The following is a 14,336-nucleotide window of genomic DNA, read 5'->3' on the forward strand; positions in this document are numbered from 1 at the left end:
GAATGATGGAAGGGAAAAAAGAAAGAAAGAACAAAAGAAAGAAGGAAAGAAAGAAAGAAAAAGGAAGAAAGAAAGAAAGAGAAAAAATAAAGTAAGAAAGAAAAGAAAAAAGGAAGAAAGAGAAAGAAAAGAAAGGAAGGAAGAAAGAAAAAAAACCAAAGAAAAAAAAGAAAGGAAGGAAAGAAAGAAAGAAGTAAGTAAGGAAAGAAGAAAAAGAAAGTAAGAATGAAAGAGAAAAGAAAGAAAGAGGAATAGTTAGGTCAGGCACGCACACGTCAAGCTTAATTTGCCCTAATTATCCCGATTGGGGAAGGGCAAATTTTTTTTAATGGTAATCCCGGATGTGTTCCGCACAGTCAGTCATCTATACAGGGCGTCCCAATTATCACGCAACACGATTTCAAAAAAGAAAAAAGAGGAACGTCGTTACGCGAGGCACACCTAGTGCATATTGTTCCCAGTATACTGTAGTATCCGCTACTGATTTGTTTCGTTAATGAGGTTTAAATAATAGGCCCTAATTATGCTTTCAACTCGACAAAATATTCACCTAATTATTAAAATGTTAATGAGGCATATGTTGGCATGCTCAAGTGACATCTAACTGCGCTATTTTCAACAACGTACTAATTGCTTACTCGATTTCTTTTTGCTAATAAAGAAAACCCGCGAAATTTGAAAAATTCAACTTCTATTGAAAACGCGCCGAATGGGACGGACGCGTAACGCGTTGCAGGTGCTAGTCGCGGAGGCCACAGCAATGACGAATTACTTTACCTTATTACTCCCAGAGGTCAACACCATAGAGTTTCCTAAACTGACCTAGAGGGAACTCTGGCGCTGCGATCGTTCAGCCACCATGGGAATGATGGGTAGTGCACGGATTTGCCTAGTCTTCGTGCTTGTGGGCTTCGAACGCACTTGTGGCTTTGTTTATTGCTATATTCAGGTTTTCTTTCGGATAAAAAAATGGATCGTTGTGAACTTCGTGACCAGATTTGAATCGGTGAGCCTAAAGAAGTTAAAGTTGTGAAGTGAAACTGCTGATTTTTGCTGAACTTCGTTTTGCGACAAAGCGGATGCAGGCGACGCGGAGCCAAACGGAGCCGAAAGAACGAAGTTTAGACAAATCCGTGTACTACCCATGATTCCCATGCTGGCTGAAGCGCTATTCATTAGAGCTCCCATTGACACTAGCGCCAGTGTTCCCTCTAGTAAGTATTGTAGGAAACTCTATGGTCAACACCACCCAGCCGACCGGGAGAGTGGTAGATATAAAAGGCGCGTTCGTAAAGCCTCCAGAGTCTGTGACCGTGGCGCAGTGGATAGCGTGCCCGGCATCTGTTGTTGCGGACCGAGTGGTCGTGGGTTCGATGCCCGTTGACGGTACCTTTTTCTCTTTGCCGTCTGATTGTGTATATTTTTCCGACGTCATTTCCGTGACAGAAATACGTCACTGAAGTCTTGGTGGACCCCAGCATAAAACACTTTCGTGTTAAAACGACACGTGACTGGACTGCACCGCGCAAAAGATGGGAGTGTCGTTTTGACTTGCTACCTCACAGTGATCCTGTTTGAGGGCGCTGCTTCCTGATGCGCGCTAATGCGCGCTGCAGTTCAGTCACGTGTTATTTTCCATATTTCGCGTGCTTTCTTTATGAGCCGGAAAAAAAATCACAGCATATCCACAGAGTGAATGATGATGAGTGGGCGAAGCTGCGGAGGTTCATCGGTAAACCGTGAATCTTCCGTGAATTCTGCCCAGTATATCATCACCGACGTGAGATCGGGCGCGTTTATACTAAAGGTTCGATGAGTCATGACGACTTGCAGCTCACTTTAATTTTACATGTACGCTGTGAATTTTCATTGTTTAGAAAACCATTGCTTTCGAAAACATCTGGCGTCTTTCGTTAAGCAGCTGGCGTCTTTTCGTTTTGCTTTAGAAACATCTGGCGTTCTTTCGTTTTGCTTTTACAAAACATCTGGCGTCTTTCGTTGGTTTATTTCATCAATCAACGGCGTTTTGAACAAAATTTTTGTTGTTTAATCACGCACAGGAGAAATCTCACTAGGCACTACCTTGGAGGTAAACAATTGCTGCTAATGGGAATGAGAGACAGAAGAAGTCGGCTTTTAGCTAACACTTACACTTCTACTTCTACTAACGTTTCCTACTGGAACATGCCAATGGCTGCTAATGGGCATTGAGAGACAGAAGAATTCGGCTTTTAGTTAACGCGCACGCTGCGAATTTTTTATTGTTCAACAACGCACAGGAAAAATCTCCCACCGGCACCACCTTGGAGGTCAAAGCGTAAGACTGGTTACGCACTACGACTACGACTACGAGGGACGAACGGGTGCCGCCTTAAGGAGCTTCGCCCCTAAAAATATGAGCACGTAATTATTACGTTGCCGAAAATAGCGCAGCTAGGTGTCGTTTGAGCATGCCTACATATGCCATATGCCTCATTGACATTTTAATGACTAGGTGAGTATTTGTCGAGCTAGAAACATAATTAGGACCAATTAACTATTAACGAAAAAATTTGTAGCGGATACTATAGTATATATATATATATATATATATATATATATATATGTGTGTGTGTGTGTGTGTGTGTGTGTGTGTGTGTGTGTGTGTGTGTGTGTGTGTGTGTGTGTGTGTGTGTGTGTGTGTGTGTGTGCGTAGTTTTTAAAAGCAGTATAACATACATTTAACTCCGCAGAAAACCAAAGCCAGGTTTCATTCAGTTAATTGTGACGCGTCTCTCGCGCTGTTTTGTAACTGCGCTAAGCCCAGAGGGAACCGGCCGCATAAAAAAGGCAATCGCTAGTAAAAAAAAGCAACAAAAAAACGACAAAGAAAGTAAGAAGGAGGGGAGTACAAAAACTCTATTCGAGATAAGAGTAAAATATTTTCGTTTTAAGATTGCTACAAAGCGCCTTCAAAGTGCCTTGCTTCCCACTAAATTTTTTTCGCTCGCGCAGGCAAGGAAGAGCCAGACAGGATGACGTAAATGATGGCTGTGCATTAGGTACAACTCAATGTGGCAGCGTAGCGGACGAAGAAGCTATAGTCGGATGCAACTTAAGAAGTATACGGTGAGGCCCCGGCCAGACGACCGAAGCGCGGCAACTGATCTCATCCGCGCATAAAAAATAGTCCCCGCTCGTGCATTCAGCGATGTTCTCCGAAGGCGGGGTTACCGACCGTCCGGCTCATGACGTCAGTCTGGAGTGCGCGCCCATTGGTGCAAGCTTCCGCCATTGAGGAGGAAATGCCGCGGACTTCTCTAAAGTTGTATCCGACCGTAGTCGTGTAATGAAATATTGGCCGCGTATATGCGTGCTTCACTGCAAATGTCGTTGAAAGACGAGTCTTCTGCCGGCCGTACTACACGAGTCCTGGTCTCATCCGTAGCCACCAGGCAAGCGGCCATTTATGTTTTGCCTTGCCCCAGACAGCACCTCCTTTATGTTGAATCGGCCGCATCTGGCCATGGCATTGATAAAATAGAGGAGGTGCTGCGTGAGATATGGACGCCATGTGGCAGTGGCGTCGGGAAACATGAGCTTGTGCAGAACCCAGGGCCACTGCCAGGTGGCAGCACCATATGGTCGGCAGAGGTGTGTTTCGTGCATAGCGTCGCATTTTCAGCCCAGCCTAAGAAACACTATAGGCTTCCCAAGCAACGCTTAGCGGCGCTGCTGCTCTTGACAGGCAGCGCCATCCCTGGCAGAAAAAGAGAAACTGGGGTGTTAGCAACGCGCGTTTTCCCTTCTCTCCACCGCGTTGCCGCTCGCTTTGCACGTGCAGAGCTCTCGCGGTGCACTTGCGCTGCCTCACAATGTACCGCTTGCAGTGCGCCTTCAAAAGGATTTTCAAGCTTGACTGGCACTTCCGAAAAGCGAACTTGATAAAATGAGAAAGGCTCGTCAATCACGTTAACGGTGAAGAGCAGACGATCGACAACAACGACGCCCAACTCAAAGCGAAATGCATTTCCCAAGTCGCGATTACACCGTGTAGGACGTATACGGTATACCTCGCGGTAAGTCTCATTCTGTCATGTTAAAGATGAATAATGGTCCACATGCGCTCCGAAATGAAGCCGTACACGCTATCGATGTTCTGCGGCGTGGACTACGAATCATATGATTGTTGTTTTGATATGGCATGCTTACAGTAGCAGCCGTGTACTTTCGTGAACAAGCGTTTGCGGCGTGCGAAAAAAAGATTATACGGCCATGGCACTGCTTCCTGAGAAGGTTAGAGTCAAGTCCTCCGTGCCGCTGGAGAATCACCCGCCGATTAAGACGCGAGGCAGCTAGCTGAGCTTTAACCACTGTGAAGCGAGATGAACTGCTCGCCTCGTTTTTTCGGCTCTCGCGTCATGCTTGCAGTCTCTTTTTATGATATCGACTTGACAGGTGTATAAAACCTGCTGCGTGAACGCGGCTAGAAAATCTCACAAAGTCAGAAGGTGGTTACTTCAAGGTTGCAATTGCAAAGCATGTATTAAGTGCCAGTTATATTTAGCGGCTTAAATATATATCACCCTAATAAAGTGACAAAAACAAAACAAACCTGCAGAACGATGTCAAAGCTTGCTGCAAATGCACAGACGTCCGTTCCGGCGTGATAAAGCAGCCTTCCCGACGCGTGAAATGCAGGCGCCGATCTGATGACAATGTGCCGAGTTCAGTTGAATTCAACCAACCGCGCAATGCTAACGGTATAACGCGAATGTGAACGTTCAACAACGACGGGTAGGTATCACGAACACGGGGAATCAAAACACAAAGTTGCTTCACCTACAACCGTAACTGGACTTTAACAATACGAGAAGACAGCGAGTAATCATTAATGTAGTCGCTGCGTGCATGCGCCGCGTTACTTACCGATTCAGGTAGTCGGAACGAACGAAAGCGATGAACTCAGACAGCCAAAATAGAAGGCGAGACAGCGCTGTCAGCTATCCACGCTTGCCGCCTTTATTTCTTGTACGACACGCCCGGGAAACGATACAGTTTAACACGTGAATCGTGTGCCTTGGTGTTTTCTGCACTGTTGTGGCTGGCCGCTAAACCGCAATACTTCGGACCACGCTTGCGCTTCCGCAGGGTCGCTTCTGCCACCGCGAAAATGATTAATTGTGTGATTAGAGGAAGAATGAGACGCCTAATTTCTGCAGCCCTACAGCAAGCCTCTCGGTTCAACGTACCCAGCTGACGGCCCCCCAGTTACCCGCACCGAGAGAAGAACGCGTGCGCACGTGCGCTACCGCTACCGTGAAAGGGGCTGAGTCGGCCGCGCAGACGGTTCAGAGCTTTCCGACAGAGCCGCAGCGCGGCTGGCGCGGCGCTGTCATCGCGCCGCAAACTTGAGCTTGGGTTCCCTATAGGGTCTTTAGAATTGCGTATTTATGCATTTTCTAGTAGACGAACACACCGCCTAATACTTACGCATTGATGCTGCGCCTCATATATGCGAAATATTTGCTTTTTGATCGACAATGTTCACATGTATGAACGCTGCTACCAGTTCAAGATGGCTGGGCGTTCAGCAAGTGCTTAAACTTTGGCCGGGTGGCTGAATCGTGTGACAGACAAACAGACAGACCAAATTTCTGCGTTCAAGTATCCCCAAGAAAGACTATCGTCTTTAAAACCTTTGAACGGGTGCTGTCGCTGGAGCCAACGTTTCGACAAGCGGTCTTGTCTTCTTAAGACAACTGCTGCCTTGAAACTGCGTACTGCTACCTTGAAGCTGCTGACTTGAGTCAGTTGCCGCCTGGCTAAATTTCTCTCTCTTCTAGCCGAGTAAGAGTAACGCCAAGCTACTTTAGCCACCGTCTCAACAGCCCTTCACTCACCCCCTCCTCCTCCCCATCCCTCCGCAGCCGCACTTCCCAACTCTTCTGACTGTTGTTCGGTTTCATGCTCATTAAAGAAGGCAGACACAGAACTGTTTCAAACCTGGTGACACGCCCCTACCATCAATGTATGAGAGGCTTAGTCACAGCAATTTCCGGCTATGTATGCCAGACTAACCCCGCCTGCTGCGACACCACCATTACTACCATCTCCGCTTCTTTACCAACTCAAGCCAGAGATGTGAGAGCCTCTCCACTGTACCTGTTCTGAGAGACAGCGACACGAAAACTGGGATAACGAAGCAAGCGGTCTACATGTTCTAGATGCTGCACCCTCAGCGACCGTAATGCGATAGCACTGTCGTGATCATCGGGACAGCAGTGCCTGTAGGATCAGCTCGCCTTACACGGTTCATTAGTGCCTTAGCGAGGGTCCTAATGCACTGGTGTAACTATGCACTGGTATAAGGTATGGATCGACTCGTCAGCTAGATCATGAAATTCGATTACGCAGTAACTGTGATTGGCGGCGTAGTTTTGATTACACCGCCTCTGGGACCGGCCTAGTTTGCGTAATAAATAACAGAAGTTGGAAATTTAATTAAAGAGCCAATGTACGCGTGAGGGTGATGAGGTGAAGTCTGGCCTTGGAAAAATATTATTTACACACAGAGTATATAAAAGGAACACAGAATTAAGGGGCTGTTTCATGAGAAGGGCAATGTGAAGTGTGAGCCCTTGCGTGGCATTTCATTAAAAATATCCAAGCAAGTTACTTTGAACTTCGATCCCAGGAAGTGCGATGGACGTGACGTAACGTTTTTTTTTAATATTTTATCTCGGAACGCTCATTAGGCATAATGTACTGTATCGTCTGATAGATAGATAGATAGATAGATAGATAGATAGATAGATAGATAGATAGATAGATAGATAGATAGATAGATAGATAGATAGATAGATAGATAGATAGATAGATAGATAGATAGATAGATAGATAGATAGATAGATAGATAGATAGATAGATAGATAGATAGATAGATAGATAGATAGATAGATAGATAGATAGATAGATAGATAGATAGATAGATAGATAGATAGATAGATAGATAGATGAAGAAAGCAAGCGAGCAAGGGGTGACACTAGCGCTAAAGCGGCACCAAACATGCAAATGCACAACAAGAAAAGCCCGGAATCGGTACTGCTATCTTGCAGTCATGCACATTTCTTTAGAATCAAACTCATGAAAGTTGTGCGTTTGCGCCCGGCCTGGAAGTCCGCCTATAGAAACAGGCCGCATCCCCATCGTGGGAACAGACTGCACGTGTTCCTGATCAAGCGACCCGTTTCTGGAATGTGTGGGTGGGCTGGCAGGGGTATACATTCATCCGTGAATGTTGCCAATCGTGAGCGAAGACGAAATTAAGGCCCGCTTAATTTCGGCATCGAGCTGAAAACCGACAAAGAAATGGAATCAGCACTATATACGGAATGAGCCGAACTCGCATCGCAGTACGCGAAGCGTGCCGTGATAAATTCCCGCGCTGCACGCGACCTATTATAACAGTTAATTCACTTTTGATTTTTTAGCATATATACATTTTTAATCTCCGTTAAGAGAGAGCGAAGTTCTACTCTTTAGCCGGGAACTCCCTAAGAGGCGTTTTGTTGAATTCGTGTTTTGTTTCAGTTCCTGCGATACGGTGCATATGTGTTGCTTCTGAGCGAAACGAAAGAGCACAGAACAATTTCGTGCCGAATCTAATATTTCAACAATGCACAAGAATGCGAGTCCGGCGCCGTAGTATTATATAAAGACCATTCTTTCTTCGATTCTATCAATCTCTGATCACCCGCCAAAACAAGTGGCCAGCACCAGGGGCGTAGCCAAAAATTTTTTTCGGGGGCTTCTACCACCCTTTGTGCGTGTTCGTGCGCATATTTTTTGCGTGTTCGTGTACAAATGCACCAGCAAAATTGAAAATTTTCAGGAGGAGGAGGGGTTGAAATCCCCATGGCTAGGCCAATGGCTGACACGATCCAAAGGGGAAAAAAAGCTAGCGTCATGTGGATAATAATAATAATAATAATAATAATAATAATAATAATAATAATAATAATAATAATAATAATAATAATAATAATAATAATAATAACAAAAAATCACAGCATATCCACGGAGTGAATTATGATGAGTGGGCGAAGCTGCGGAGGTTCATCGGTAAACCGTGAATCTTCCATGAATTCTGCCCAGTACATCCTCACCGACGTGAGATCGGGCGCGTTTATACTAAAGGTTCGATGAGAGTTATGACGACTTGCAGCTCACTTTAATTTTACATGTACGCTTTGAACACCACCACCACCACCACCACCGGACAGATACTGCCGTTTACTGCCGGCTGCCGGGAGATACGCCGGACAACGGACGCATGACAAGGTTAGACTAAGAGGAGCTACGCCCCTAATAATAATAATTCTTGGAGCTTTAGGTCCCAAAACACGATGTGATTATGAGGGACGCCGTAGTGGAGGGCTCCCTAAATTTTGGCCCTCCGGTGTTCTTTAAAGGGGCCCTGCAACACCTTTCTTAGTTATATTGGAATAGTCTCATTATTGACGTATGACTCTTCACGAGTCATATGCCGCAAAAATTTTTCGAATCCGTCAAGTCTAAGTGGTGTTACCAAATTATAGAGATCACGTTCCGCAGCCTTCTCCCTCAACTCAACGCCGCGAGCGCGCGGAAAGCTAGGCACCGAGTCGAGGAAGGCAGCGCAGAGGAGCGAGGCTCCGCCCAAGAGCGCCGGCGGAGTTTTTTTCTTCATTTTTTTCTCTCTGACGTCTGGGCGCAACCACGTGGTCTATGCCGCCACTTCCGGTCGGCTTGCGTCGTTCTCGTCGAGCGGAGCCGATATCGCGCGTGCTTGAAAACTGCGCGTCGGTTTGGTAATGTTGGGTGTGCACCTCGAACGCCGTAGTGTTTTCATCGCTCTGCCAACCATGGAAGCAAACCTGCGCGCTCGTTTGGAACGAATGACAGCTGAGATCGGTTTCGGCCCATACTCCGATACACCGCCTCGTAAGACGGCACTGGCAGACGACCCCCAAGCGCCGCCATTACCGGACGCCAGCATTGTTATCGGAGACACGCTGCGCCCGTGCCTCGGTCGGTCGTGAGAACGTGCCGACGATGCAGTTCTCAGCTGACAAAGCAACATTCGAACGGCTGCCACTCTCAACGGCAACCGGCGATGGTCAAAAGCACAGAAATATTCACGTTTTCGGCACTGCGCATGGCGAAGAAAACGGAACCACGCAACTACGAGCAGACGAGCTGTCGGTGAGACCGGAAGTGCTAATATTAATGTTTGTTCGGTGATTTTAACGCGATAACAGAATATAAACATACATATTATCTCCTTACTGAACTCAAAATTAATAACGAAAGTAATAATGAGGGTGTTATCGTGATTATAACATCAGCCAATGGTGGAACTGCCGACAATCGCGTCATATTTTGCGGACTAATACATCATTTGTCGAGAGAAGAGGGAGCGATTTTCAGCTGACTTTGGGAATTTATTGTAAATTCCAGGCCGTGCGCATCGCTGTAATATTTCGCTCGCGTGTTCTCGGGAGCCTCGACTACCGATCGGCAGCGCTTTTGGAGCATGCTCGAAAAGTGTTGCAGGGCCTCTTTAAGGGTGGATGCGGAGCTAAATGTCAACTTTTGAACTGGTGAACTAATTTTAATGAAAAATTCAGGGACGGCTCATCTTCTGGATATTAGGACGTATTCCAATTTTCAGCACCCTGGCATGAATACGAAACAACCTACAGCTGTTATAATGATCAATAATGTATGCTAAGTTAGGAAAACTATCATTTCAAAAATAATGAAAATGTACGAGTTATTTATTATTTTAAGTCCTCTAGAAGGTTTGTCGTGCAGGATAAGGCCAGGCACGTATCTTTATGACGTTTCTGTAAAAATGTCATCGCTCTAAAAGCGAAGATGATTTTATTTCCTTGTCAATGCATGTCAGACTAGTGAATTTTTTGTGTGTTAGGGATCAGAAAATACTTTATCCGATTCTTCACAAAACTTCAGTTTAAAAGCAACTTTTTAAGTAGTTTTTGGCGAAGCAGTTTGGAAATGATAGCCTTCCTAAGAGGCTCGTTCCCCCCAAAAATGCGAACTGGGAAAAACGAGTTTATATATTTCACAACATGCAGTTCATTTCGAGGGTCAAAAAAATTTGTCAAAGTGACCTCCTGCATAACAACGGCCTTCCTCATCAACATGACACTGTTCTGTGACAACTTCATGCAATTGTCCTCAATTTTTCGCAGTTTTTGAGCTGTGAATGTTGCGCACAACACGTGTTGGTCTCAAAACGGACCATGCGCTGATCGCAATGAACTGCCGGATAAACGAAGATACAAGCCGAGCGGCACACAAACACAGCAGGAGTAACTCAGAATTGGTGCGGAAAGCAGCGGTGAATGGTCACGTGATATGTTTCCGCCAAATTGAGCTTCAGTTCTAGTTTTCCAGCGACTCCACGGCTCAAAATGTGTCTTTTTAATTTATTTGTTTGTCCTCTGATGTACTCTCGACAGAAGATCTTCTGTGACAAAAAGAAAAGCGCGAAAAACAATCAAGCACGGGCATTCACTTCGCGTTCGGCTTCTTGCCCGCTTTGCAGCCGCGTCTTGAAAGGAGCGTTTCAGAGACGCTCTCCCCAACAAATTCGCGCCATCCTCTCGTAAAAAGAATTGTTTTATTCCCTTCTGCTGTACAGATGACAATCAAACTTGGTGAGCATGTTCTTTAATGAACCATCCATCCAAAACAACTCCAATTTGAAAATGCCTGTTTTTTTTTTTCGAAAATCGTGTGTTTAGCCCTGCATCCCCCTTAACGTGCAACTAAATCTAAGAACACGGGCTTCAAGGCTTTCGCCTTCACCGAAATGCGGACGCCAGGCGGGGAATGTCACGTGGATAAGGCGAAAGCGTTATGTGCATCGTTTGAACATGACCTTGGACGAAAAGCCCGGGCGCACGAAACGAACAAAAAAAAAAAAGCCGAGGTGATCTCGAGATGCTCGTTCACTTCGCCTTGCGGTGTTCGCGTAACTAAATAAAAAGAAGCGGTGTTCCTCTCAAGCGTGGCTCGAAGCGCGCTAGCTGCGCGTTCACTTAGTCTTTTCTGCGTTCGCGTGACTAAAACATAATATTAAATAGCGGCGTTGTACATGGTAACATAGCCACTCCGGATGGTTTTCGCCTCTCGTTCTAAATTACAATAATTTTCTCCGATGTTGCAATGCGATGCACACAACTTCTTTACTATAATGAACGAAGAAATTGCCACTCTTGAAGCAAACAATAAAGTGTTCCACCAAAGCAACACGTATTCAGTGGAACATAATACCGCTTGAAAAACCTGTTTACCGCACACGTGATGCTTCAAAGGGACACTCAAGAGAAAAGCACTTTTTCTCAAAAATGTAAATCACTCTCACAATTCCAAAATCACCACGCTTGACGTGATAAGACGCTTGGCAAGCGAGAGAACGCGCGAGAAAATTGCGGGTGGCGGCACCACCTTGAAATTCCCACACCAAACGCCACGAGTCCATGACGTCATAAATCTTCACGGCGTCTGCTAGGTTCTACGTAGTTGTTAATCGGTAAAAATGAAGTACATTGTCCTCTGTGGTGGCCGTAGACCTAACATACCAAGTTTCAGGAAGTTTCGTTGAGCCAATGTAGCCAAAATACGAAAAATGCACTTTGAAATCCGTGACGTCACGCGCGGGCATTTAGGCGCGAAATTTAAAAATGTCATTTTGAACCTGATTTTATCCTCTAATTATAAAGCTATGACGGCGAAATGAACGACGTTAGCATTATCAGAGTACGATTTTTCAATCCAAACCGATTCATTGTGTAATTTTAGTGTCCCTTTAAATTTGAGGTGTGCGAATAGTAGCTCTTCAAACCTATCGAATAGTGCCAAAAGCAAATCAAATATGAATCAAATATTGTCGGGCGTGAATGAAATCAAAGAAATATTTTTCATACTGCAATCGAACAGCATTACACGCGATTTGCTGCTGCAAAAGCAGTTCAACTTCTTCGTCAAACATTTTAAAGAGAGAGAGCCAAACACGTCAGTTGTGGCAATCTTGAAATAATTTTATTACACAATTTAGGAGAGGCTGTATACCTTTTGGCAATTTTTCTCCTTTTACATATGATACAAAACAGAAAATATTTTTGCACATAAATAACATTTGAAAGAAAAGAACAACAAATAACAATACCCTGGCACACGGTAGGCTTGCAAGCTCAAAATGTCTAGCAGCGAAGTTTTGATCTGAACACAAACTATGCTCCGCCACTCTCATCAAAGACAGGAATAAGAAGTAATAATATCGTGACTGATCTTTCCTGTCGTAACTGTTAGAATGGTAAATGACGATATCGCAGCAAGACATGGACACCAGAAGCGAAGACGAGACAAACCTTAACTTTCAGCAAAATGTTATTTGGTAAAATTTGATTAGGACTGGTCGTACTCTCACACACACAAAGAGAATCACGTGCACAGCGATATTACTTTGAAGATACGCATATGAATGCATGACAATAATTTGATACTGGTACTACGTCAAGAAACGTGAATGGTACAGTGCAAATGTGGACAAGTATTCATGGCATGCGCAAATAATCAAACTCATTTGCGGACAATGATATGGACGTCTTGCTGACACACCGGTCAACGGCCAAATGATTTGCTGAGTTTCTATATTATTTTTTCTCTCACGCTTATAACGGCGTCTCCTAAAAGAGGACGACAAGCACGTGTTCTGCAATGAAATGCAAACCATCGCCTATAGGCTTATGTTGTCCATATGCTCTCTATGGCGCTCACTGATCAAATTATTGTACTCCATTATCAAATTATCGTCATGTACTCATATATGTATTCTCGCATGTTACGAATACTTGCCCACATTTGCAATACATCATTCCCGTTTCTTGACGTTTTCTTCATGACAAAATTACTGCCATGAAGTCGTATGCGTACGTTCAAAGCGACTCTGTGCACGTTTTTTGAGTGTTTGTTTAAGTACGCCCAATATCGGACATAAAATTTTCCTTGTTGAAAGTTAGCGTTTGTCTCATCTTCGTACCTTCTTGTGTTTATGTTTAGCTGCGCTATCCAGTTAGCATTCTAACAATGACTGACCAACGAGCCCACTCCGCTACATTCGCCACCTTGTTACTAGCAACTCCCTCAAAGCACAAAGCCGTTTTTCCATCAGATCTGTACAACGCAATACCTTGCTGGAATAGCGCTTCAAAAATGCGATGGGCAACTTCATGAACGTAATTTACGAAAACAAGCCGGTTGACTTTGTAACAACTTTCATCAAACGCAACACTGTCAGTTATTTAAAAACTGGAAAAGTGATAATTTGTATTGCTTGAGTGAATTTTTCAAGAAAGAAATGCTTCATGCTCACATCGGCTCTTTGAGGCCAGTCAAAATTTGCCAAAAACTTTCGCAGCTCAGCCGCAAAGTTCTCCAAAATAAATAAATTTGAGGAGGGAATTAATTGTGATTTGATGGAGTCACACACGCATACGTCATATTTCTTCCAAACCCTAAAAATAACTTCATGAACCCGTATTTCAAGGTATGGAAAGCATATTTTAATGTCGAACGGAATGTATAGATATGGAAACTGAGAAAGCAAGAGGAAATGAATTAGGAGGGTCGATCCTCTAAGTCCAGGACCCCACAGGCTATAGCCGCCCACTAGACATTGTCTGGAAGAGCCAGCTGCTCTATGTCTAAGTTGGGCAGCCATGACTCCCACTGCTCCGGGTTTAGGATTTCCCGTAACCTTAACTGTGTTTCAAGTATCAGCAATTTTTGTACGCAGCTACACGATACGTGATAAAGAGAGGGGATTCCTCCACTCCACGGGCACATGGCCGAGAGGTAGCGGATAGGAAATGTAGCATTTTATTTTTTTTTTTTCGTTTAGGAGCGGGAAAACTCCCGTCTGAATCTTTCATGCTGCTGCTAGACATGTACAAGGCCCGATGCCTGGGTATCGTGCTTAACAGTGCCAACAAACACATTTCAATATGGTAAATACATTACACAATGGGATGCCAATACCACGAGTCGTAAGATGAATAAATAAGTAATATGGTAGTTTTATGAGCACACAATCATTTTTAACATCAGACAACTTGTAAATGTGCAGAGCCTTACATTGTAAAAGTCAACATGTATGCCACATATACAATGCAGTATCCACTTTTTTTTTCTTTGGCTGTTGTGACAAAAACGTGCTGAGTATAGAAATGGTTTGGGGTATACCGTCTTTAAAACGGAGCATATATAAAGAGCTGCCAACGAT

This window comes from Rhipicephalus sanguineus, chromosome 8, assembly GCF_013339695.2.
Source record: "Rhipicephalus sanguineus isolate Rsan-2018 chromosome 8, BIME_Rsan_1.4, whole genome shotgun sequence".
In the NCBI taxonomy this organism is placed as follows: Eukaryota; Metazoa; Arthropoda; class Arachnida; order Ixodida; family Ixodidae; genus Rhipicephalus; species Rhipicephalus sanguineus.